This window comes from Lepisosteus oculatus, unplaced genomic scaffold (genome assembly GCF_040954835.1).
Source record: "Lepisosteus oculatus isolate fLepOcu1 unplaced genomic scaffold, fLepOcu1.hap2 HAP2_SCAFFOLD_83, whole genome shotgun sequence".
Lineage (NCBI taxonomy): Eukaryota > Metazoa > Chordata > Actinopteri > Semionotiformes > Lepisosteidae > Lepisosteus > Lepisosteus oculatus.
The window spans coordinates 255,698-281,512 of record NW_027168394.1 but is presented as its reverse complement, the minus strand read 5'-3'; the positions used below and the strand labels follow the sequence as shown (position 1 = coordinate 281,512).

The 25,815-nt window shown below is 43.6% G+C and overlaps 10 non-coding genes and 1 pseudogene across 10 annotated transcripts; 6 read left to right on the top strand and 5 right to left on the bottom strand.

The window, feature by feature from the left end:
- Nucleotides 1-432: 432 nt before the first annotated feature.
- LOC138235799 (U5 spliceosomal RNA) lies at nucleotides 433-549 on the top strand. The gene has a single exon (XR_011188340.1). It is a non-coding gene; the product is annotated as a U5 spliceosomal RNA (small nuclear RNA).
- A 193-nt stretch (nucleotides 550-742) lies between these two features.
- On the top strand, nucleotides 743-873 carry LOC138235784 (U4 spliceosomal RNA; annotated as a pseudogene).
- A 757-nt stretch (nucleotides 874-1,630) lies between these two features.
- On the bottom strand, nucleotides 1,631-1,747 carry LOC138235810 (U5 spliceosomal RNA). The gene has a single exon (XR_011188351.1). It is a non-coding gene; the product is annotated as a U5 spliceosomal RNA (small nuclear RNA).
- A 391-nt stretch (nucleotides 1,748-2,138) lies between these two features.
- On the bottom strand, nucleotides 2,139-2,255 carry LOC138235808 (U5 spliceosomal RNA). The gene has a single exon (XR_011188349.1). It is a non-coding gene; the product is annotated as a U5 spliceosomal RNA (small nuclear RNA).
- Nucleotides 2,256-2,646: 391 nt separating this feature from the next.
- On the bottom strand, nucleotides 2,647-2,763 carry LOC138235800 (U5 spliceosomal RNA). The gene has a single exon (XR_011188341.1). It is a non-coding gene; the product is annotated as a U5 spliceosomal RNA (small nuclear RNA).
- A 391-nt stretch (nucleotides 2,764-3,154) lies between these two features.
- On the bottom strand, nucleotides 3,155-3,271 carry LOC138235806 (U5 spliceosomal RNA). The gene has a single exon (XR_011188347.1). It is a non-coding gene; the product is annotated as a U5 spliceosomal RNA (small nuclear RNA).
- An 8,836-nt stretch (nucleotides 3,272-12,107) lies between these two features.
- trnas-gcu (transfer RNA serine (anticodon GCU)) lies at nucleotides 12,108-12,189 on the top strand. The gene has a single exon. It is a non-coding gene; the product is annotated as a tRNA-Ser (tRNA).
- A 2,433-nt stretch (nucleotides 12,190-14,622) lies between these two features.
- trnas-cga (transfer RNA serine (anticodon CGA)) lies at nucleotides 14,623-14,704 on the top strand. Its single transcript has one exon. It is a non-coding gene; the product is annotated as a tRNA-Ser (tRNA).
- Nucleotides 14,705-22,819: 8,115 nt separating this feature from the next.
- Nucleotides 22,820-22,892, bottom strand: trnaq-uug (transfer RNA glutamine (anticodon UUG)). Its single transcript has one exon. It is a non-coding gene; the product is annotated as a tRNA-Gln (tRNA).
- Nucleotides 22,893-24,085: 1,193 nt separating this feature from the next.
- trnan-guu (transfer RNA asparagine (anticodon GUU)) lies at nucleotides 24,086-24,159 on the top strand. Its single transcript has one exon. It is a non-coding gene; the product is annotated as a tRNA-Asn (tRNA).
- Nucleotides 24,160-25,696: 1,537 nt separating this feature from the next.
- On the top strand, nucleotides 25,697-25,778 carry trnas-uga (transfer RNA serine (anticodon UGA)). The gene has a single exon. It is a non-coding gene; the product is annotated as a tRNA-Ser (tRNA).
- Nucleotides 25,779-25,815: the final 37 nt, after the last annotated feature.

Below are 25,815 nucleotides of genomic sequence, written 5' to 3'. Positions count from 1 at the left end.
GCATTGTTCAAACAGAGGATAGGTACCAAATACAACCTCAAATGCTTTCTGACCTGGGAGAGCAAAGATGAAATCCAAGTGCCGAGGTTCAAAGCCAAGTTCCTTCTGTAACACTTTTCTGCTGAACTGCATACGATCCATGAACAGGTCATCCAAAAGCTCAAAACGTACAGCATTCTTGCGGGATCCAAAGGTTGCCATCTCAAACTGCAAAACAAACACTGCTTCCACAAAACAAGAAAACAATCCAACTACTCCAACTACAGGCTGATCAAGGTATCTCCCCTGCCAGGTAAGCCGAGAGCCGCAGGCGATGAGCCCGGAGCTGAACGGGCCCCACTGGCTCGTTTGTAAGGCCAGGTGCATTGCCAACCACGACCGGCAGGGCAGAGGCCTTGAAGGCAGCCTGGGCTCCTGCAGCTGTCCAGCCACGCACTCTGGTTTCTCTTCATCTCGTACAAATCTTTTGCCTTTTACTAAAGATTTCCATGAAGAGGAGCATGAATGAGTTCCATACAATTTTTGTGCTTTCCTGCCTTCGGGTGGGGCGCAGCTGGGCTGGTCAAAGAGAGAAAACAAAACCGCTCACAATCACTCTTATTACTGCGACTGTGGCCGTCTGCTCTGCGAGTCCTCGGTCTCCGCCTGTCTGATTGGTGCTCTTTTCTTTGGGGGGCGGGAAGTGTCCGGCCGCAAATATGAAGCGTTACAGCAACGACATGCCATGAGACGATTGATAACGATTTCCGTATCGTAGCCTGTGAGGTTTAGCCGATGCGCGATTATTGCTAGTTGAAAACTTTTCCCAATACCCCGCTTCCGCCGGTTTGCAATACAATCGGCGAAAGCAATTCTTGACAGTCTCGTCAGAGACTGAGCAAGGTGTTTAAAGACAGATTTTGTCATGGTAACATCATGGTAGAAAGAAACAAGCTTGTTACGTCTCAACAGAAACACTCTTTAGCTCTTTCAGCGTTATGCAGAGAACAGCGTCTGTCGAGATCACTTTTGAGTCAGCGCGAAACGCCGTGTGCTGTCAGTTTGATTTCATATTGCTCGTAGCGGCGCCCGGCTTTTGTCTGTCAAACGTTAGGTTGCCCTTCTTCATGCTGCATCGTCGGCATGAGTGGAGCTTTTTAAACGTCTGTATTTACTGCGCCTCATAAGAAATCGTTTGTCCCCGTTCAAAACAGATTGTGCGATGTCCTGCAGCGTTCGCAAAGCAAACCTTTGACAGTTTGAAAGAGGAATTTATTCTGCTTCCTGTGCGTGCAGTAGTTACAAAGTTGAACGTCTTTATACGATCTGCCGCAGATCTTACAAACGAGCCAGTGGGGCCCGTTCAGCTCCGGGCTCATCGCCTGCGGCTCACGGCTTGCGAGCGTGCCCAATCCGTGCGATAACTCGGAAAACACCCGGCCACACTGTGCCGGAAACGACGCACTCTGGGAAGCCGCTATGCAAAGCGAGGTCCCAAGATCCCCTGCGGCCGGACACTTCCTGCCCCCCAAAGAAAAGAGCGCCAATCAGACGGCCGGAGATCGAGGACTCGCGGAGCAGACGGCCACAATCACCATTACAAGAGCGATTGCGAACGTGCTTGTTTTCTCTCTTTGACCAACCCAGCTGCGCCCCACCCGAAAGCAGGGAAGCACAAAAACTGCAGGGAACTCATTCATGCGCCTCTCCATGGAAATTTTTAGTAAAAGGCGAAAGATTTGTACTAGATGAAGAGAAACCAGAGTGCGTGGCTGCACAGCTGCAGGAGCCCAGGCCGCCTTCAAGGCCTCTGCCCTGCCGGTCGTGGTTGGCAATACACCTGGCCTTACAAACGAGCCAGTGGGGCCCGTTCAGCTCCGGGCTCATCGCCTGCGGCTCACGGCTTGCGAGCGTGCCCAATCCGTGCGATAACTCGGAAAACACCCGGCCACACTGTGCCGGAAACGACGCACTCTGGGAAGCCGCTATGCAAAGCGAGGTCCCAAGATCCCCTGCGGCCGGACACTTCCCGCCCCCCAAAGAAAAGAGCGCCAATCAGACGGCCGGAGACCGAGGACTCGCGGAGCAGACGGCCACAATCGCCATAACAAGACCGATTGCGAGCGTTTTTGTTTTCTCTCTTTGACCAGCCCAGCTGCGCCCCACCCGAAAGCAAAGAAGCACAAATATTGCATGGAACTCATTCATGCTTCTCTCCGCGGGAATCTTTAGTAAAAGGCGAAAGATTTGTACGAAATGAAGAGAAACCAGAGTGCGTGGCTGCACAGCTGCAGGAGCCCAGTCCGCCTTCAAAGCCTCTGCGCTGCCGGTCGTGGTTTGCAATGCACCTGGCCTTACAAACGAGCCAGTGGGGCCCGTTCAGCTCCGGGCTCATCGCCTGCGGCTCACGGCTTGCGAGCGTGCCCAATCCGTGCGATAACTCGGAAAACACCCGGCCACACTGTGCCGGAAACGACGCACTCTGGGAAGCCGCTATGCAAAGCGAGGTCCCAAGATCCCCTGCGGCCGGACACTTCCCACCCCCCAAAGAAAAGAGCGCCAATCAGACGGCCGGAGACCGAGGACTCGCGGAGCAGACTGCCACAATCGCCATAACAAGACCGATTGCGAGCGTTTTTGTTTTCTCTCTTTGACCAGCCAGGCTGCGCCCCACCCGAAGGCAGGGAAGCACAAAAATTGCATGGAACTCATTCATGCTCCTCTCCACGGAAATCTTTAGCAAAAGGCGAAAGATTTGTACGAGATGAAGAGAAACCAGAGTGCGTGGCTGCACAGCTGCAGGAGCCCAGGCCGCCTTCAAAGCCTCTGCGCTGCCGGTCATGGTTGGCAATACACCTGGCCTTACAAACGAGCCAGTGGGGCCCGTTCAGCTCCGGGCTCATCGCCTGCGGCTCTCAGCTTGCGGCCGTGCCCAATCTGTGCGATAAGTCGGAAAACACCCAGCCACACTGTGCCGGAAACGACGCACTCTGGGAAGCCGCTATGCAAAGCGAGGTCCCAAGATCCCCTGCGGCCGGACACTTCCCGCCCCCCAAAGAAAAGAGCGCCAATCAGACAGCCGGAGACCGAGGACTCGCGGAGCAGACGGCCACAATTGCCATAACAAGAGTGATTGCGAACGTTTTTGTTTTCTCTCTTTGACCAGCCAGGCTGCGCCCCACCCGAAGGCAGGGAAGCACAAAAATTGCATGGAACTTATTCATGCTCCTCTCCACGGAAATCTTTAATAAAAGGCGAAAGATTTGTACGAGATGAAGAGAAACCAGAGTGCGTGGCTGCACAGCTGCAGGAGCCCAGACCGCCTTCAAAGCCTCTGCGCTGCCGGTCGTGGTTGGCAATGCACCTGGCCTTACAAACTAGCCAGTGGGGCCCGTTCAGCCCCGGGCTCATCGCCTGCGGCTCTCGGCTTGTGGGCGTGCCCAATCCGTGCGATAACTCGGAAAACACCCAGCCACACTGTGTCGGAAACAACGCACTGTAAGGCACCTTGAAGCGTGCACCCCCAACATTCTTCTTTGCACATCTGTGAAAGGTAAACTCTTGAGCAAACTCTGAACCAGCTCTAAGGAAACTAATCCGATTAGACGTTACTTTGACTCATCCTTTAAGGGACCCTTGATAATTGGAGAAATCAATGATTTCGAATGAATTCTGTATGCGTCAAAAGACAGCTATACACAGAAAACATGCAGGACACTGCTCATGATGTTTCCCGAGCCGAAACACAGTGCGTTTTTCCAAGCCATCTGACAAAGCCCGCCCACTGAAAACTGCAGCAGATCGTGTAAAGACGTTCAACTTTGTAACTACTGCACGCACAGGAAGCAGAATAAATTCCTCTTTTCAAACTGTCAAAGGTTTGCTTTGCGAACGCTGCAGGACATCGCAAAATCTCTTTTGAACGGGGACAAACGATTTCTTATGGGGCGCAGTAAGTACAGACGTTTAAAAAGCTCCACTCATGCCGACGATGCAGCATGAAGAAGCGCAACCTAACGTTTGACAGACAAAAGCCGGGCGCCGCTACGAGCAATATGAAATCAAACTGACAGCACACGGCGTTTCGCGCTGACTCAAAAGTGATCTCGACAGACGCTGTTCTCTGCATAACACTGAAAGAGCTAAAGAGCGTTTCTGTTGAGACGTAACCCAGTGGGCAAAAGACGTATAATATACGTCTATTAAACGCATACCTTAGACGTCTAAATGTGGTCTGCAATTCGTCTAGAATGAAATTCTAATATACGTCTATTGTTATACGTCAATTATACGTCTATGATTAGATGTTCATTATACGTAAATGGTTGGAGTTCTATTATACGGATAAATTTAGAGGACTATTATACATATATGGTAGGAGTTCCGGATAACTTTAGAGGACTATTCTACGTATATGGTTGGAGGTCTATTATACGGATAACTTTAGAGGTCTATTATACGTATATGGGTAGAGGTCTATTATACGGATAACTTTAGAGGTCTATTATATGTATATGGTTAGAGGTCTATTATACGGATAACTTTAGAGGTCTATTATACGTATATGGGTAGAGGTCTATTATACATCAAAGTTAGGTTTTACAGGTGTAGAAACTAGTAAATCAACCCAATGATTTGGTTTAGAAATTTATTCTGAAAATACACATTCACACCTGAAAAATATGTATTTCAAATTATACATTGTATACAATCAATCAACAATCAACATATGGGCAATAATCATAAAAAACACAACTAGTCTTAAACTTCAGCTACAAATTCTGGTAATATGGCAATATACAGTATAGTAACGGCAAACACAAACTAATTACATTAACACACTAACTCAAAACCACATTTTGATTCAAATATACATTTTAAAATGTACAACTTCTATATTTCCAAGAAAAAAAATATTACAATGGAAGTTAAGACGATTTTTGTCCACTATTTGCAAACCCTGTGTAATTGTCCTAACAGTTAGAACCAAAAACCTAGTATTTTCAGTGTCCAGATCTCCTGGCCCCCTGCCTTGCATATGCATTCTTCAAGTAACACATTGCGTGCTCCTTTATTTCTTTTTCTGCTGATTTAGGGCGGGACTTCAGCACCGCAGCTAGGAGAAAATTATATAATATTACTTCCCAAATTAATGATGATTAATATCTTCTTTAGTATAATCTAAAAAATGAACGGTTTACTAAGCTCAAAGCTGAAATAAATGTATAAAATTTGGCTTGCATCATAGAAGTTGAGCAATAAAGTCTGTCCTAATTAAAGAGTACCCAAAGTTTGAAAGTACAACATAGAATAAGAATAGAGAAACGGCAAAACGATTTAGTGTCATCTTCCCCATTCACACCATTCCCCATTTCGAATGAATTCTGTATGCGTTAAAAGACAGCTATACACAGAAAACATGCAGGACACTGCTCACGATGTTTGCCGAGCCGAAACACAGTGCGTTTTTCCAAGCCATTTGACAACGCCCGCCCACTGAAAACTGCAGCAGATCGTGTAAAGACGTTCAACTTTGTAACTACTGCACGCACAGGAAGCAGAATAAATTCCTCTTTTCAAACTGTCAAAGGTTTGCTTTGCGAACGCTGCAGGACATCGCACAACCTCTTTTGAACGGGGACAAACGATTTCTTATGGGGCGCAGTAAGTACAGACGTTTAAAAAGCTCCACTATTTTTATGTGCCATTTTTTGCTTATTCACTTACTATTTTAATCAAAATAATATTAAGAAAGATCTGTATGTATTCAGATAGTATTATTATTGTTCATACTTACTCGTCAAAAGAGGATTGCTGAGATATTTGCGGATATACTTCTACGTTTGAAAAACGTGTCCAAAATGGTGACCAACGAATACTAGCAATGCATTGTGGTATATAACCGGAAAATATGCTGGGTTCGATATTTTCTCAACGTATGCGTTTATTAATGTTGTCGATATTATGGTTGAAATTTAACATTGATAATACATCGCGGCTATGTGCCCCCTGCTATGAGCTGATGTGCAATTTTAACGCATGCAGTTAGTAAGGATCGGTCACTGTTGTATGGTATTATATACAGTATAATGACATTATGGAATAGGATGGGGACAGGCCTGGCATCACGGGGGGAGGGAGGAATGTCGCCCCTTCAGTTTTGGGCAAAAAGATGTACCTAACTTACCTAGGAGTATACGGCACTCTGCACAGTGTACGAAGTAATTTTCGCAGTAATTAATTTATTATATTTACTATATTTATTATACACGTGTAAATTAATTACTGCGAAAATAATTTACTTCGTACACTGTGCAGAGTGCCGTATACTCCTAGTTGCGGCACACACGATACATACAGTAAAAAGCCTCAGGCACTGTGTTAGATGTGTTTTCGACGTTATATATGCGTTTATTAATGTCGTCGATTTTACGGTTGCAATTCGACTTTGATTATACGTCGAGGCGACGTATATATACGTATAGCCGTATTTTCGCCGTGAATATACGTATATTCGACGAATCAGTGCCCACTGGGTAAACTCTTCAGCAAACTCTGAACCAGCTCTAAGGAAACTAATCCGATTAGACGTTACTTTGACTCATCTTTTTACGCTAGGGTTAGGGTTAGCATTCCCACGCTACTTAGACACTTTGTTTACGCTCAGTGCTTGATTTTGGGAACTTCAGGACGAGTGGGAATTTTCTCCTATCTGTCAATTCTGTTTTGTTTTGGAGACTCTTGGCTGCCTATGTTGTACAGTGCAGCGTGAAGGAAACATTTTCCAAAACTGTCAGCTCAAAAGTTGTAAGAAAACCTCTCCAGCTGCTTTAACTCTCTTCATTTTTGTCATTTAATGTGACACTCGATGTATAACTGGAGCCTCACATATGCAAATGGTGAGGCTCCAGTTCGACACCCAGTTCAATACCACTTTACAGTAAATGACAAAAGCATGGCAGACTGTGCCGGACCGGCAGATTACTTCCGCTTATTTTTACCACATTAAACAATGGAAATCCAACCACTTGCATTTGTGACACTTGATTTTGGCTGCACCTAAGACACTCTTAAATCTTCAAACACATTTCTCTTCTCCCGCAACACTCTTGTCTGTCGGCGCTATGTGGCAGCGTTGCATGACAACCCATCTCACCACGGAAAGGAACCTAACAGCTTTGGTAAGAGAGGAGAAAAGGACCTGGCCCGTACGCGGCTCAAACCCGCAACCTTGGCGTTACTAGCACCACCATCTAACCAACTGAGCTAACCGACCTCACAACAGTGGTCCTCTCTGTGCTGCAAAAAATCAAGCTCAGGGAATTTCTTTTGTCCTTTGAATAGAAAGCCGTGTAATTCAGTGTACGGGCTTTCTCGTGCAGTTTCATAGTTCTTGTAACCCAAATCCTACACTGGCCTGAAGTGCCCCCCCATTTCACAGCATTTTTCAGCTGATTTAAAATGTACCTAAAGGAGAAGCATTATTGAAGACCATCAATTACCAAGAGCTTTTGTCAAAGGTTTTGGTGGTCATTTTTAATGACCACAGAGCACTATGACCTCGGTTTTACATCTCATCCAAAAGACAGCGCCCTTTTTCCAACACAGCTTCTCCGTCACTATATTGGGACATTGGGACCCGTACAGACCTCAGAGTGAGTGCCCATTAACACCACTTCCAGCTGGAAGCTTTGTTTTTCCCTGTAGCTCACCCTCATCCTGGTACTGACCTGGCTCACACCTGCTTAGCTTCAGTGGGTTTTCAGTTGCGAGTTGCAAAAGTTGGGATACAAGTGTAGCGGCAATGCTTGTTAATAAGACAGAATTAAGCGTTGGTATGCTGTCCTAAATGAAGCCCCATCTCACCCCCCATCTCTGTGGTGCAGCCACAGAGAAAGTATTCATGCAGACTGATTTAAGTTGTTTTCTTTTGATAGGGAACAGCTCCCAGACAGGGATGCACTTAGCTAAGCCTGGCTATCATGATCAATGGTCATCCATTGGCGCCTATCTGTCTAGGGAGTGCTGAATGGACATCTGGACTGCATTCTTAAGTGTCAAGAGTAAGTGACTTATATCTCACCTTGACCAACCAATCAGGGACTGGCAGGGCGTGGTAATACCACGTGGGTCTCCAATGCCCGCCAAACTCTCAACCAATCAGCACACATCTGTGTCTTGGTCAAAAAGGGAGCGCAAGCTCAGATCGGGGCTCTCCTTGGCCATTTTCGCGCATCCTCAGAGACAATCACGTGACAACTGCTGTTGTCTGCATAGGGACTTGGACTTTGTTCTAAGCGCGAGGCCAAGCATCCCGTACGTACTCAGAATTCTACTAACGTGAATGCTCCGTTTGATCAACGGCAGCCTACAGTTGGACCCTCGTCAACAACCTGAATAGCTTATTCAGAAGCAGCGCTGGACCGGGAACGAACCAGTTTCTTCCCAGGCAAAAGAGTGACTTGTGAGGACTCGCGGTCACACTCTGTGCATAGAGACTTTCTACTAGCCAGCCGGACTGCTGGTAGATCCCCTCGGAGCAACGACTGCCCTGCGCGCCGCAGTCAGATTCCTCCGCCCGTCCTACTCCGAGCTGCACCTTGACTGGTTGGCTGGTAGCCAGAGGACGCCGACACAACGCCCATTGGACAACCGCTGGAACAGAGGCTGCAACAGAGCTTGTCAGCTGGTTTGGTGTTCGTGCCGGGAAATTCCAAATCCATACACAGTGGATAAGTTAACCCCATGTTCTACATTGCGTCTCGAGAATTCAATTGTACCTCAACACAAGTTGTTATCAATTTAATTCATGAGTAATGTATTTACTTCCGAGTTTAGAGTAACAATGGGTAATAACACTGATTAGCGATTTGGTAACCGAACGATATATATTGACATATATTCTCTGTTGTGTATCTCTTTGTGTTTGCATCTCTTCGAGATTATATATCTTGTATATTGATAACCCTCACAGTAAGGTCTGCCGCTCGTATCCAGGCAGACTAGTATATGTTTGGTGCACAATTTATATTAATAAATGTATCTCGTGTATTGAACCCGTGTGTGTGCGTTGTTAGTTGTTCTGGCGATTGATTTTCTAAAAGCCCCAACGAACAACCTCGTGATTACTGCTACAATTAATAAGTGTCTCAGTAAACCCATCAAACCACTACATTTAATGGCGTCCCTGGGTGGGCGAGTTTAGAATGAAATGAGACTCAATCGCACAGAATAACTGATGTTGCTGTGAGTTCAAGTTCAGCACAGCACCGTGACTTTTATACGCGAATACCGGGTGTGCTGATAACTGCGTAAAGAAATCCCCCTGTTTTCTAGCGTTTAGTGTAACGTGTGCTGATTGGAAATCCATCTGCTCGGGTGTTTAGATTCCATACTGTATTTTGGTAAAAGGAAAAAAAGTAATACTCTTAAAGTTTCTCTGACGTAATGACAATGGCTGCTAAAATGTCTGAAGTGGAGTCGCTTATAAGTACTATTTCTAGCGACGACAATCCTGGTTACTGGAGCGGTATCGAAAAGTTGAACTTTGATGATATTGAGAAGCTGCAAGTAGATTTAGTAGCTAAGGTAGCGAACCAGCTTAACACAGGAGGGTCTGTGAACGCAGTTCAGGTCCTATCTAGTTTCGCCTTAAATCTAGCTAAACAGCTGGAACTGTCTTTGTCCGAGCTGACAAAGTTTCAAACGCTTCAGGGAAAGCTAGAAAGATATAAGGCGGAGCGAGTTGAGTTGTTGGATATAATCAGAGAAAAGAGAGTGAAAAGTGAGGAAAGTGAAGACAGACTCAGGGAAGTTTTAGGTAAATTAGATGACCTGTCTGCTAGAGAAACTGCGGCTGAGGTAGCTAGGAGAGACCTAGAAGCGAGCTTGAAAGAAAAAGAAAAAGAAATTGAGAGTTTAAATGAGCTCAGCCAGGAAAGGCAAAAGGAGTTAGATGCTGCCGTACTGGAAGCAAAACAGGCTAGATCCCACTTACATGCCAGCCCACCTAGCAGCCCGGAGCGCTCACCCAGGAGGTTTCTCCCGGCCAGGGTCTGTGGTCGGATCGGCATGGGGGAGATCGCCGAGTCCTGCGCGAGACGCAAGGGCGATTCAATTCAGGCATAGACCCCCTGCTCCTGATCACGGCCGTCTCCCTGCCCACGGAGAAACTGTAAAAATTAACCTCCACTCCCTGAGGCAGTTAGCCAAAGATGTAGAAAGGTTTGACCCGACAGTGTCAGGGAATAATGTGGAGACCTACATTGATGAGCTGAGATATACTTTGCAGTTTATGCCCGAAGCGTCCGAACAGGAAAAGGCTATGTTAGTAAGGAAAACTACCAGCCGAGCGGTCCACGAGTGGATGTCTAGACAAGGACCTGAGGTCTGTAATAGCTTTGAGGAGCTGTGTCAGGCAATGATCGGAGAATTTTCGGCTTTTATAGATCCCATATCTGCCGTGGCCACAGCGCACCATATTAAGCACGAAAAAGCTGAAGCCCCTCGCGACTATTACCCCTATTATATAATATTTTACTATTATATAACTTGTAAAATATTACCCCCGGTCCATTCTCTTCCAAAAGTGAGAAACACCTGTTTTCTACATTTTGTCTGTTTTAAAACCATATCTCTTTAAACCAAACCAAGAGTTTGTCTTTTGCACTGATATTCTGATTCATTTCAATTTCAAAGAAAAAAAAAACATTATCTTCCAAAGCATCATAAAATTGTCTATTCTTCCAGACTCTACTTCTCTCTTGTAGTAGTACAGCAGACCTTTCCAGGTGAGCAGATCACAGAGTCCGAAATATGCTTCCTCCATCAAGCAAAGTACCTGAACATGACTCGGTCTTCATAAAAGCGCCCCTGTAATAAAGAAATTAAATCCAAAATCAAGAGGGCAGTTGCCTACTGAAGTTCAAGAAGTCATCAATTTTAACCTAGCAACACATTAAAGGCTGCATCTATACAAGTACGATTCTAGAAATGCTCACCAGATTACGTTTTAAGAAAGAACTGCGCCTCAGGTTCCGCCGAGATCTTAACTCGGATGGCAGGATTCAGAGTCCGGAGTGCGGACTGATGGCGCACGGAGGGTCCACATACTGTGGATCCCTCAGTTTTCTTCCGCGTGTTTAAACCGCCAGCGTGTGGCTCTCCTGTCCCCGTGACCTCATTGCTCTGCTCTCGCCTCTGTGCAGCCGAGCCCGACTCATGGTAAAGTGGAAAAAAATATGCCCTCAATGTGGGATTTACTCTGGATCGAGGATAGATGTCACCTTTTTATCGTTGAACAGGATGTATGTGATGTGGCGACTAGGTTCAATTTTGTATCCTTTTAAAAGATTAAGGACTGGGGTGAGCGGGATTTATCACCCTTTCAGCTAAGAACCCGACGTGAGCACCGTTTAAGCTGCATAGACTCGGTCGTTTAACTCTTCTCCATTAGCAGGGTTAAGGTTAAAGAAAAAAAACATTGCTGACTTCTTTTTTTTTTGCCAGCCGCGAGCGCTGATTAGCAAGGTTTGTATTTCATGTTTTGCAAGTTGCATCCATTTTAAGAAAAACAAGTCGTTCAAGACAGGAAATGAATACTTGCATTTAATTAAGTCTAGGCGTATGCGGTTGTCCATAATGACCAGTTCTGTTCGAGAACACAGCACAAAAAAAGGCACCGCTGGGATTCGGACCCAGGATTTCTTGTTTACTAGACAGGCGCTTTAACCAACTAAGCCACGGCGCCCCGGGAGTACTGTTTTTTTGCAGCCACTTGGACACACCACTCAGACACATCTGCATTCGGTGTGTGCTCCGCCTGCTCGCTGAGCAAGTTGCCACCTTTACATACAATAGCAACATCGACACCAAGAGAAAGGATGACAAATGGCTTTTATCTGGAACTTTTCATGTCCAAGGAGCTCAATGTGCTTTCTGTGTACAACAGGGCCACTGAACTCCACACTGGCCACTGAACCACAGCAGTGGCTTGCTGGCTTGACATCTCCCAAGGAAAATGTTGAAATCGCATGTGGAACAGGAAAAGGACCCTCGAGTACGAGGGAAAAAAAAGAAAAAGATCATCTGGAGCGTGCCAACCCGTGTCTGGACAGCCCAGTTTCATTGACGAGGTGGCCGAGTGGTTAAGGCGATGGACTGCTAATCCATTGTGCTCTGCACGCATGGGTTCGAATCCCATCCTCGGCGCTCTCTATGTCTGACACGTGTGCCTGTTAGATGTTGGCCCTCCTTCTGTTTGCTCCAGTACTAGAGCTGTAAATTTTCTAGCGGTGGCTGAACATGGTATAGTAGGCTAACGTCGGTATCGAGCAGTGGCAGTAACAGTATTTACGTGCCGCTGCTGCCAAGTGGCTCTGGGTTGAGACCGCATTTTCACTTACTTGCAGCACAAACGGAGAAAGCGATTTTTGACAGTCTCTCGAGAGACTGCGCTAGGTGTTTAGGGATAGACTTTGTCAGTTCCCCCTGGGATGATGGCCTCTCAAATAGTTTGTGATTCCTCTAGACGTTTATACAGTAGAAGCCTGCTTCGTGGCTTAAATCCAAGCTAAGGAAACGAGTTAGAGGTCTGATGCAGAACTGCACTGTATGTGTGAGGAAAGCTGCCCCCTTCTGTTCCATGTCGACTGAACAGAGGACTGTAAAGGATACGACCAAGAAACTTTAGGATGCTGGTTGGAATCCAGCTCCAAAGAAGCCCCTTTGGGTGTTATGTCATGAAAAAGTAAGAACAGAGAATCTCCCTTTGATCAAAAGCGCAACAGAACTGTTTTCCGTGGAGCAGGTTTCAGACCCGTAGACCTGTTTTATTTGTATGGCGTTCGTAAGCGCGCAAAACAAGGACAATTCCTGCGTCTAACACGAATGTAAATGCTTTTGAAAGTGCAGTGTGGTGCAGCTTGTAAAATCCTTGTCCACATTTGTGGTTTGTTGATGTTTTTTTTCTGTCTGCCAAAGTTGCATTTTGACATCCGGACGGTGAGACTTTATCATTTGAACGTGAAGCCAGCCTTAAACCCTCTGAGGCGTGTCTGTCTGCCGGCATGTATCTTGTGAAAGGTATTTTTTTTTTAACGAGAGCGACTTTAAAAAGGTTTCCGCAGACACCTCGCACTCCGGAGGAGGAATGCGGCGGCGGCGAGCTCACTGTAGTTGTGGCCGAGTAGTTAAGGCGATGGACTTGAAATCCATTGAGGACTCCCCGCTCAGGTTCGAATCCTGCTGACTACGGCGTCTGCTGCACGTCGCCTTGTGCCTGTGTGGCAAAGGCGAAGTGCCGCTTCTCCTTTCCTGGTACTATAAAAATGCTACATCGCTTGGTCCTGCTTCCATGGAAAGCAGTTCTTCAGGTAATTCTACTCTCTTACCAAAGCTGTTAGGTTCCTTTCCGTGGTGAGATGGGTTGTCATGCAACGCTTCCACATAGTGCCGACAGACAAGTGTGTTGCGGGAGAAGAGAAAAGTGTTAGAAGATTTAAGAGTTTCTTAGGTGGAGCCAAAATCAAGTGTCACAAATGCAAGTGGGAAGATTTCCAATGTTTAATATGGTCAAAATAAGCGGAAGTTATCTGCTGGTCCGGCACAGTTTGCCATGCTTTTGTCATATACTGTAAAGTGGTGTCGAACTGGGTGTCGAACTGGAGCCGCACCATTTGCATATGTGAGGCTCCAGTTATACATCGAGTGTCACATTAAATGACAAAAATGAAGAGAGTTGTAGCAGCTGGAGAGGTTTTCTTACAACTCTTGAGCTGACACAGTTTTGGAAAATGTTTCCTTCACGCTGCACTGTACAACATAGGCAGCCAAGAGTCTCCAAAACAAAACAGAATGGACAGATAGGAGAAAATTCCCACTCGTCCTGAAGTTCCCAAAATCCAGCACTGAGCGTAAACAAAGTGTCTAAGTAGCGTGGTAATGCTAACCCTAACCCTAGCTGGAGTTTGAGCAATCCAGCACTGAGCGTAAAAAGATGAGTCAAAGTTACGTCTAATCGGATTAGTTTCCTTAGAGCTGGTTCAGAGTTTGCTCAAGAGTTTACCTTTCACAGATGCGCAAAGAAGAATGTTGGGGGTGCACGCTTCAAGGCGCCTTACAGCTGTAGGGAGTGATTCGAGACGATTCGTGGCGTGTGCTCGTTCCCATGTACCGTACGACCCGGGGTGCAGTGCTAGGATGACGTACAATACCACTTGGGCACGTAACGGCGTTATGTGCAGGGTTTTCGTTTGTTCGTTTTGTTTTGCTCTGCTTTGCTTTGTTTTGCTTTCCATCGCGTTGGTAAGAGCGTAAATAAAAATGCGATTCCTGCGTCTACCACTAATGTAAGAGCTATTTCAAGTGCGACGTGGTGCGGCTTTTCAAATGCTTGTGGGCATTTCTCTGTTGTTGATTCTTTTTTTGTGTGTAACAAAGTGGCATTTTCATGTCCGGACGGGGAGACTTTATCATTCCGACATGAAGCCAGCCTTAAACCCTCTGAGGCGTGTCTGTCTGCCGGCACGTATTTTGTCAAAGGTATTATTTTTTTTTAACGGAGAGCGACTTTGAAAAGGTTTCCAAAGCCACGTCGCACTCCGTGTTAGATTAAAGGAGGAATGCGGCGATGGTGAACTCGCTGTAGTCGTGGCCGAGTGGTTAAGGCGATGGACTCGAAATCCGTTGGGGACTCCCCATGCAGGTTCAAATCTTGCCGACTACGGCGTCTGCCGCACGTCTCCTTGTGCCTGCGCGGCAAAGGTGAAGTGCCGCTTCTCCTTCCCTGGTACTATAAAAACACTAAATAGCTTGGCCCCGCTGCCATGGAAATGAGTTCTTCAGATAACCACACATCTTGCGTTCGCACCTCTGGTGTTCTACTTATGCCTTTGAAAACCTAATGAATAAAACTGAAAGAACCGACACAATATGTAGGTGCTCGTAAAGCATGCATTAAAGAACTGTTAACAGCAAGGGTTTCAGTGGGTTAACTGAGGAGAAGGCGTGATCGCTAATTGTTGACTTTTTATTTGGTGTTAGAAACACTCTTACTGTGCATGACGTGCAACAAATTTAGCCACAGAAATTGCATCACGCTTTCATGTATGCTATTGCAGACACCAACGTTGCCTAGATAGAAAACCGAAATAGCCGTGGGTTTGCTTGCTGGTCTGAAGGATCTCTCTTCGAATCTCTATCATTTGTCAATGGAAGTAAAAGGTGCTGCAATCTGATACGTTCAGAATCAAACCCGCAGCTGTTGTTCGACTTTATTTCTTGACTAATTACAACTGAGTGTCGCATGAGCAGTTACGTAAACTTGTCTGATATATTTGAACACAAATGCCGTTCTTCAATTAAAACTAACAGTACATTGTCAGGGACATTCAGTTCTATACAAACAAGAGACAGACAAGAGAACATTTAGTATATAATAGACAGAAAGAGGTTCGAATCCTGCCGACTACGTTGTCCACCTCCTGTCGTTTTGTTTCGGCGCAAGCAAAGAAGCGCGCCTGTTCGGTGTTCCTGGTGGTTTTAAAATGCCAAATTGCTTGTACCCGCTCCCTTGCAAATAAGTTCTTCAGCGTCCGCGAATGGCATTTTACAGCTGGAAGCAGATGTCGACGCTTTTTGCACAGAGCACCAAAAAAGCGTCTTTTTTGAAGGCCCGGGTTCTGAGCGTTGGTGGTTCAGTGGTAGAATTCTCGCCTGCCACGCGGGAGGCTCGGCTTTGATTCCCGGCCAATGCAGTGGCTTTTGCAGCGAGCTGCTCCATCACTTGCATCCCCTTGCAACTCGCAACTGAAAACCCACTGAAGCTAAGCAGGTGTGAGCCAGGTCAGTACCCGGATGAGGGTGAGCTACAGGGAAAAACAAAGCTTCCAGCTGGAAGCGGTGTTAATGGTGCCGGCGGTGGGGCGCTCACCCTGAGGTCTGTGCGGGTCCCAATGCCCCAGCATAGTGACGGAGACACTGTGTTGTAAAAGGGCGCTGTCTTTTGGATGAGATGTAAAACCGAGGTCACAGCGCTCTGTGGTCATTAAAAATGACCACCAAAACCTTTGACAAAAGCTCTTGGTAATTGATCGTCTTCAATAATGCTTCTCCTTTAGGTACATTTTAAATCAGCTGAAAAATTCTGTGAAATGGGGGGCACTTCAGGCCAGTGTAGGATTTGGGTTACAAGAACCATGAAACTGCATGAGAAAGCCCGTACACTGAATTACACGGCTTTCTATTCAAAGGAGGGCAAAAGAAATTCCCTGAGTTCGATTTTTTGCAGCACAGAGAGAGCCACTGTCGTGAGGCCGGTTAGCTCAGTTGGTTAGAGCATGGTGCTAATAACGCCAAAGTCACGGGTTCGTGCCCCTTACTGGCCAGGTCCTTTTCTCCTCTCTTACCAAAGCTGTTAGGTTCCTTTCCGTGGTGAGAGGGGTTGTCATGCAACGCTGCCACATAGTGCCGACAGACAATTAAATGACAAAAATGAAGAGTTAAAGCAGCTGGAGAGGTTCTCTTACAACTTTTGAGCTGACACAGTTTTGGAAAATAATTCCTTCACGCTGCAGTGTACCATATAGGCAGCCAAGAGTCTCCAAAACAAAACAGAATTGACAGTCATATAATGTCCATTAACCCCGGTTTTAAACGCAGCATCATGTCTGCCATCATAAGAATATGAGTCCAATATTTTAGAATATAGTCAGAATGACTTCTAACCTTAGCTGTGGTGTCTTTAATCCCTATTGCTCAATGCATGGTGTACGTACTGCATACATGTGTCTTGAGAATGAGGAATGGGCCCCTGAGACAGTCATTTGCCTGTTTCACAAATGATCGTATTTTACTAGAGATTCTGTTTGGGATTCAGATGTGCATTCGGACAGCAATCCCTTTCAAGAAATGATATGTTCTGGATGAGGTCAAAGGTGCTAGAACACTGTATTTAGGATGTGTTTGCAGTGATTGTGTGTCTCCTGCTTCAACGCAGTGATATATAGATGTGCTCCTGTAATTTATTGGTACATGCCCAGGGCAGTAAGTAGTCTGAGGATTTATTTCCAGACGGCATAGAGCAGTGAAGCACTTCTACTTAAATTATTACATTATACACAATTTGAGTTCATTTTAAAAAGTAAAAGGTAATGAAAGGAATGCATTTTCATAAGAAAGATAATACCGATATGCATGTGATAATCTTCCTTATATCATGTAGTGCGTCATTTGGACACTTTGTGGGCTTGAAATACAAAGAAAATCATGTTCTATGGTACAAGATAAATACAAAACTTAATCATTTATTTTAATTAGATTTGTTTATAAAGCATAAGCAATCATTTATTACATTAATATATGTGAAAATGACATTTTAGCACCATAATATTACATACAGGTCTCTAGCTTCAACACAGTGATATATATATATATGCTCAGTGATTTATTGGTACATGCCCAGGGCAATAATCAGAATTAGTATTTATTTCCATACGGGCTACAGGTAATGTTGTGAAATACTTCAACACACTGGATCGCAGATTTAGACCCCCTGCACTCTTACTCCTTAAAAACCAAAGAAATGAAGATATGTAGCAATCACATTGTAACAGGGGTGACAGTGACTTAATGCTTATACTACTGGACTTCTGGTACCTTTAGGGTACGGTGTTCCCTGAAGGGCTCTCAAACCCCGCATTTCAGATGCCTAGCTGTATTGCTGATGTGTTGCACCTCAGAATCACTTTTAAACCTTACCTCTGGTATCTTTAATCCCTATTGCTCAACGCATGGTGAAAGTATTGCATAAATGTGTCTGAAAATGAGCAATGGGCACCTGAGAGACTCATTTGCCTGTTTCACAAATGATCATATTTGACTAGAGATTCTGTTTGGGATTCAGTTGTGCATTCTGACAGCAATCTCTTTCAAAAAATGATTTTACCTTATCGCGGCTTTGCCCTTCTTGCCTTTTTGGACAATATCTCCATCTTGTGGTCGTTGTTGGTAATGTCTAGACAATATCTCCATCTTGTGGTCGTTGTTGGTAATGTTTTCTTATGCCCTTTTTTTATTTCAATTCTCTATTAGATGATTCTAGAATCTCTACAATAGAGTTGAAAACATCAGTTTTATAGCAGACAATATGACATTATTTATAGTCCAATTAGAAATTTATTACCCTGTTTTTAACATAATAACAAATTAAAACTAAGTTTGGAACACCAGGGAACATAAAAAATGATTTTTAGGAAAACCATGAGGTTCTCTGTGTCCGATGCCTGCAAGGGGAGAAAGCTAGAATCCTTTGATTTTTCCAAATTTGAAAATAAACATCATATAACAACAGCTTTCATTCCTAGGAGTGAAAAACAACCATTTTTGAAGACATATTAGTTTCTAAAACACTACAATAAAGTTAAAAACATCCATTTTATATTACATTATTTTTTGTGAAATAATTAAATTGGCTTATTTCTCTCGCATTAAATTGGCTACAAATGCAAGAATTCAACCAGATATTCTTGTAAAATGTATAATGTTGCATTGCAGTTAGTTAATGTAGTTAGTCCATAGTCAGCAATCTAAACTTTATTGTTAAGCTTTAATGATTGATGTTGTACCAGTAACCTTTAGAAATACTATAGTACTTCACAAATGCTTTGTGTGTTTGGAAACCTTTTGAGTAAAAGCCTTATAAAAATAGGTTTAGTTTTTACAGGACATCACAAAGAAATAGGATGGTATAATTCTTATAATTGCTTAGTGATTGTATTTGGAAGATTATGCACTAAACAGACTTCAGGAATGCCAGTGGATCATTGTGCTATTTGGAATTATTCCAAAAATCAAGTGACCTCTTTGCTGTAGTATTTTTAGTATTATTTATTTAGTATTAATAAAGAATAGATTTATTAAAGTCGTGCGATGTGCAAGCGGGATATGTAAAATAATTTAAAATAAAGTTTTTTATTATTGTTATAGAGAAACATGATCAGATTTTCCCTGGTTCAGAAAAAAAACGATTAAAATCTGTAATCTTTCCACTTGTATGTCATCAGACATTAACGAGTACAACCCCCCTCTCTGCCGGAGTGCTGGCTGTGACGAATTAAACCAATTTCACAGGTGTTTTCAAAGTAGGAAGTACAGTGTTAACTAGTAGATGGCCTCCTCAATGAAATCGCTTCAACATGCTAATGCGTTGGTGTAACAGTCCGGGCGTGGCAAGCTTCCAATGTCAACTCGACTCGATTGGAAGACAATGAACGTATTTTAGCCCTAAATGAATTAATAGCAAACATGGTTTACATAAAAGACATTTTTCCAAGAAAGTTTATAATAATACAATCTATAGTTGAAATCTGAGCCTAAATATAAAGAAAAAAGCATTTTCAGAGAGCAATCACGCTGTGTTTATGTAGAAAAAGCGATTAGGTTTATGAGCAATCTAATTACCTATTCGCTTAAAACGCTATATAAAATAAAGTTTATTTAAAGATGAATGATAAGTGTCGCAGTTTTAATAATTTTCGTAGTAGGGCTTGGACAGATTCCAAGTGCATTTTTGCAATTTACGTTGCATTGTCCAATGTGATGTTGTAATACAGTTTAGAATACAGTAAGTCTAAACTGTATCAGCTTTATTTATGGGTTGCAATTTAGAAAAAGTCAAAAACCGCACTCAAAATCCAATTTAGAGCTTTCTGGCAAGAGGAGACACCCAAATTATAATGTAACATGCCACTGTTTGTGCATGAACAAAGTTATACTGCAATTTTCCTTAGATACGCGATTAAAAAAAATATTTTTTTTGAATCCCCGGCCAAACACATTCCATAAGAATCAGCGCTTTTATACAGTATATCGCCTTTAAACACGCGTTTACGATTTAAATCAAAACTCGATTCAAATCAATATAAATGTTTATTTTGTAACGCATAGGTGACTATTCATTGTTATTAAAAAGACGTAAATTCGATCATGTTGTGATATTTAGAAATATAAATTTGTTTTGATGCGAGTGAGGTTTTATTTAATCTCTGACCAAGGGAAATGTTTCATTTTTTCAAAGAAATGTTTGTTAAAAATTAAAGTCATAGTTCCATGAGATTCAACCACAGACCATGTGACACAGGAGTCAGGAACCTAACCCACAGCACCACCAGCGCAGTCACATGCTGAGGGCTGAAAAAGCACTACAGAAACATTATCGACTATAAAATAATGTAATTAGGCACAGAAGAAGTTTACAGCACAGTACAATAATAAATGCTGACCATGACTTTAGAAGCATAAATTACCTTACACTCAATTTAAACACAAGCTGTCTTTAGCCCTCTAAGCTGGTTCATACAGAAATGTAGAGAACCAGGCTCAGAACACACAGCTTCATTAGCGAATACATATGCAGAACAACTAGAGAAGATGTTTTACAGAGGATGGATTTTTAGAAACATCCCATCAGTGACATCACTGAAGTCAACTCCTAGGTAACTGTCGTGTGGATAGTTTCACAAGAATCAGACAAAGGTTTAAGCATCGCTTATTTTAGATAAAACTGCAAAAAAACAACAACAACCCATAATGTACTTCTTTGCGGCTCTGTTTGCCCAAATCATATATTCACAACGTGAAATTAGAAAATAGTATTACGTAACCAAAAACCGCAATATGGAAACAGGACCTGTGTAATTGTTGACAGATGATGTACTCGTAACATTTTTACAAGACGAACTACAACATTTAAAAAATGACTTGTATGTACTTGATATCTCTAATCAATCCACTGCACTGCATTAAAACAAAACGAAAACTAAAACGCCCTGGGCATACCGTTTCGCGCTTCTTATCAGTTGCTCAAAAGCAATTTGACCGTATGAAATGCATAATATAAACCTAGAAACATATACGTGAGGAGTATTTACGTAGTATCGGTGTCAAGACATACCTCTCAAATACTGTAAATCAAGTTAAAAATATCTCAAGACCGATTCTGGTCATAATGAAACCATGTTTCGTGTATGTTTTCTTTAAAGTACCGAGACCAGCCATATACTGTATGTTTATGTTCCAAAATTAATATCGTTTATGGCCTTCACACGCGTTGCATTACGCTCCTATTCTTTTTATGCTCAGGCACTAAGATTTCCCTTCAGTGGTAAAATTCCATATAAATATTCAATACTTAAACGGGCACAGTTAAGACATTAAATATACATATACATATACATATACAAACTGTATACAGTACAGTTTGCATACGGTAATATGTTTATGTTCCTAAATCAATCTCTTTTATGAGCATGTGAAAGGCATGGTGAATCGATTCTCAAAAATTACTGTACTTTGCATGATTGGAAAAAAATGCGTGATTGCGAAATGCTGTGGTGTTACTTTTACAAAGAAGGTCAGTGAAAAAAATAATGTGGACCAGGGCAATACTTTGAGTTTACAGCTTGTCCAAGGTCATTTATTATTAATACTATTAGTAATATCTTCATTAAAGACTTTGATGGCTACAGCTCAAACATGAGAAGTTGAGCTTTATTAGCTCCACCTTGCGGAAATTCCGGATACTATTATTTTGCTAGCGGTATTTACCGGTAACTCGCGGTATTTACCGGTAACTCGCGGTAGACTGCGTACAGCGTACCGGAAAATAATGCAGTATCGCCCGCACATTTTGAATGGCTGCATCTGTAGCAATCATATTGTAGCAGACACTCATTTGCCTGTTTCACAAATGATCATATTTTACTAGAGATTCTGTTTGGGATACGGATGTGCATTCTGACACCAATCTCTTACAAAAAATGATTTTACCTTATCGCGGCTTTGCCCTTCTTGCCTCTTTGGACAATATCTCCATCTTGTGGTCGTTGTTGGTAATGTCTAGACAATATCTCCATCTTGTGGTCGTTGTTGGTAATGTCTTCTTATAGATAGATACTTTATTGATCCCGTGAGGGAAATTGCAGTGCAACAGCAGCTTAACACACACAACACAGCCACAGTGTAACGAATTATATAATAATAGTACAATACTGTATATATACTGTATATATATATATGAAACAGAAATAGAAACAGAAACAGGAATCGCTTACTCACCTGGAGAATCTCTGTAGGAATATATAGCATTTATCAATGGAAATAAAAGCTGCTTTAATACAGTGCATGTTCAAACTCAAACCCTCAGCTGCTGTTCTTGTTTGTTTTGGGACGAATTGCAACTGAGCATCGCATGAGCCGTTACGTACCCTTATCTGTTTGGCAATTTCAAGGGAGGAGTTAGGTCAGAATGGGTAGGCTGCAAAACAACAAGTAAAGATTTATTCCAAGATGAAACGTTGTGGCGGTTTTCTTATCTTTTCAGCATGGACTAAACTTTTACGTGTTCCTTATATGCTATATATGTATATATTAGCACCAATGTCGTTCTTAAAAACTAACATGAAATTGTCAGGGACATTCAGCTATATACAAAGACGAGACAGACAAAGTAATAATTCTGTATTAACGTGGCCTACATATTGACGCAATGATCGAACTAACTGACATGTTCTGATTCAGATCCCCTGCAGTTCATGCCAATTAGAACAATAGCAATGCTGAGTCCTCCCCACCCTGCTGAGCACAAATTCAGCTGCTCTCCAGTTCTGTTCTGCATGTTTTTTCATTGCAATTGAGCTCGGAGCTGGAGATTATCTCCATACAGTTCTGTGTTAACTAGCCCGCACTTGCGTGCTAATTTACGGGTTGTGGCAGATGCTTTTCTATAGTTCATATACATGACGGCAACCTGTTACCGAGGAACCTGAGAGGTTTAAAAGCCTCACGAGCCAGGCAGGACTCGAACCTACAATCTTCTGATCCAAAGTCAGACGCGTTATCCATTACGCCACTGGCCCATAGAACATGCGCTTGCACTCCACCACAGAGAGCTCTACACTGCTACTAGTAGTACACCTCCCCATCTAAATTTTCACAGCAAGAAACTTGTGTTTCCTACTATTTTTATCAGGTTTAAAATATCATCTCCTTAAAACAGAAAAAGTGTTGATGTGTCGTGCTGAAATTCCGATTGATTTTGAATTCAAAGAAAAAACGTTTTCTTCCAAAACACCGTGAAATTGTCACATCTTGCAGACAATAGGTGTATTCCATGTTGAAAAGAGAAAAAAGAAAACAATGGAGCCTTTTACAGGTGTGAGGCTTCTTCAGGTGTGAGAAGACCTCACGGCCGAAACGTTGTGTTTCCTTTCTTCTCTTTTCAGCATGCAATAAACCTATTACTTGTTCCTTTGCAGCCGAGGCATGCTGACGTAGCTACCCAGCTGAACATCTTGCAGACTCTACAGTACTTCTCTCCTGTAGAAGTAAAGCAGGGCTTGCTGGGTGAGCTTTTGCTCCGGTAAATTAGGTCACGTGTCATGTTAAATCACTTCTTCTAAACACAACATTTGCTGGTGCTAGCTTTCCCCATGAAAAGAGACATTTCCCTTACAGTACATGACATATCGTTTTTATTCTATCAATAAGTATAGAAATTAAACAAAAGAAAAAATGGTGTCGCCAAAGAATGCACAGCTCTGTCGCCTTGGGGAGGTGTCAAGGGCATTGAACTCCTTGGACATGAAAAGTGCCCGATAAATGCCATTTCTCATCATTTCTCTTGGCGTCAGTTCTGCTATTAAATGGGACGGAGGCAACGGGCTCAGAGAGCAGGTTAAGTGCACACCGAACGCAGATGTGTCCAAGTGTCTGTAAAAGCGCGGTGCTCCGCTGGCGCTGTTCCCTAGTGGCTTAAAGTGCCCGCCTAGTAAGCAGGCGATCCTGGGTCTGAATACCAGCGGTGCCTCTCTCCGTGTCTTGTTGTGCCGAATGTATCATTTCAGACAAACATGTACAGCTTGGTTCAGTTTAATGCAAGAATTCATTTCCTTTCTGGAATAACTTGTTTTTGAAGAAATCCATACAGCTTGTGAAAGATGAAATCCATTTCTTGGTTGTCAGTGGAAAAAGATTGCCGGCTGCAAGAAGCGCAAGTGATTGTTTTCTTTGACCATAAACCTGCAAATGTAGGGAGTACAAGCGGCCGTCAGTCTCTGTGGCGCAATCGGTTAGCGCGTTCGGCTGTTAACCGAAAGGTTGGTGGTTCAAGCCCACCCAGGGACGCATGTCTCCGTTTTTCCAATGTAAACATCATCACCGCTAAAGAAGATGGCGCAGAAGGCTCCACAGTCGAAACGTTGTGCTTCTTTTCTTCTCTTTTCAGCATGGAGTAAACCTTTGCTTGATCGTTTGCAGCCTACGCATGCTGACACAGCTACCTTTCTCTTAACGCGCCTCAATCATTATTCACCAAAACCATCAGCAGAATGTGTCGCCTTTGTGGTGATGTCACTCCTCTGCTTCACAAATGTCCTTAGTGACGGACCATTTCTTTCTGCCATTTTTCCGGAGCGGTTATTGATTGCTCCATCATTTCCCTCATACTTTCCATCCCTAGATTGAAAAAAAAAGAACAGAAACAGGCTGACAGGACGACAATCAAATTGCAAAAACTCATCAAAGCACTCGATAGAGTATTTGAATCCACAAGTAGCTACGAGCAACTTTGTCCTGGCTTGTATGAAAGTCGGAAAATGTCAAAAAGACAAAGATGGTGGCTTTTTCATATCTGTTCTTTTATTTTTAGTTCGTTGGCTCTTCTGTCCATTGTCCTCCTGCCTGGCTCTTGACCTGTGACTGTCTGAACGCACACATTAGACTTTCAGGCGGGGGATTTGTCCTGAGCCTCTGTGAAAGACCCACCCACCCCCATAAATAACTGCTCTAGAAACACATGAATGCAAAACTAAACCACAGCTTAAAGAGGAGCTCCAACTCAGTGCCATACTAATGTAAACGAAGTAATACTAAGACATGTTCTTATGGATTTGTCTTACCTTGAGATATGTAATTGGATTTCAGGATTAACTTCCTCATTCAATGTACTGGTGATTCTTTGCCTGGTCAGTACCTGGGTGGGAGACCTCCAGCGAACAATTAAGCTTGCTGCTGGAAGTGGTGTTAAGAGACTCTTAGGATCTTCCAGAGGTGTCTGTCCAATAGCACTAGTTGCCTTAGAGCTGGCTCAAACATTGCTCAAGAGTCTACCTTTCACAGATGCGCAAAGATGAATGATGGGGGTGCACGCTTCAAGGAGCCTTCCAACTGTAGGGACCGATTAGAGACGATCCGTAGCATGTGTTCATTTCCATATACGCCCCGTGTCTCAACGGTAGGACAGAGTCAAATACTGCCTCGACACGTAACAGCGTTATATTAAACCGCAGGACTTGAGGGCTGTTTTGTTTGAATGTTCAAGGCATTGGTAAGAGCGTAGGTCAAGGGCCATTGGTGCATCTCCTGTAACTGGAGTAAAAATGCTATTCAAAGTGCAGTGACTAAAATCGTCGTCCAGATGTCTCTGTTGTTGATTGCTTTCTGTCTAAGAACGTTCTGTTTTCATGTCCGAACGGGGAGACTTTATCATTCCAACTTGAAGCCACCCTTAAGTCCTCTGAGGTGTGTGTGTGTGTGCTTGCACGTATGGCGTAAAAGGTTTCTTAAACGGAGAGCGAACTTGAAAAAAGTTGCCTCCGCTGCCGCCGCCGCCTCGCACTCCCTGTTCGATTGTAGCAAGAAGGCAGCGGCCGCGGCGCTTGCTGTAGTCGTGGCCGAGTGGTTAAGGTGACGGACTTGAAATCCGTTGGGGTCTCCCCGCGCAGGTTCAAATCCTGCCGACTACGGCGTCCTTTGCATTTGGTTGCGTGCGTGCGTGTAAAA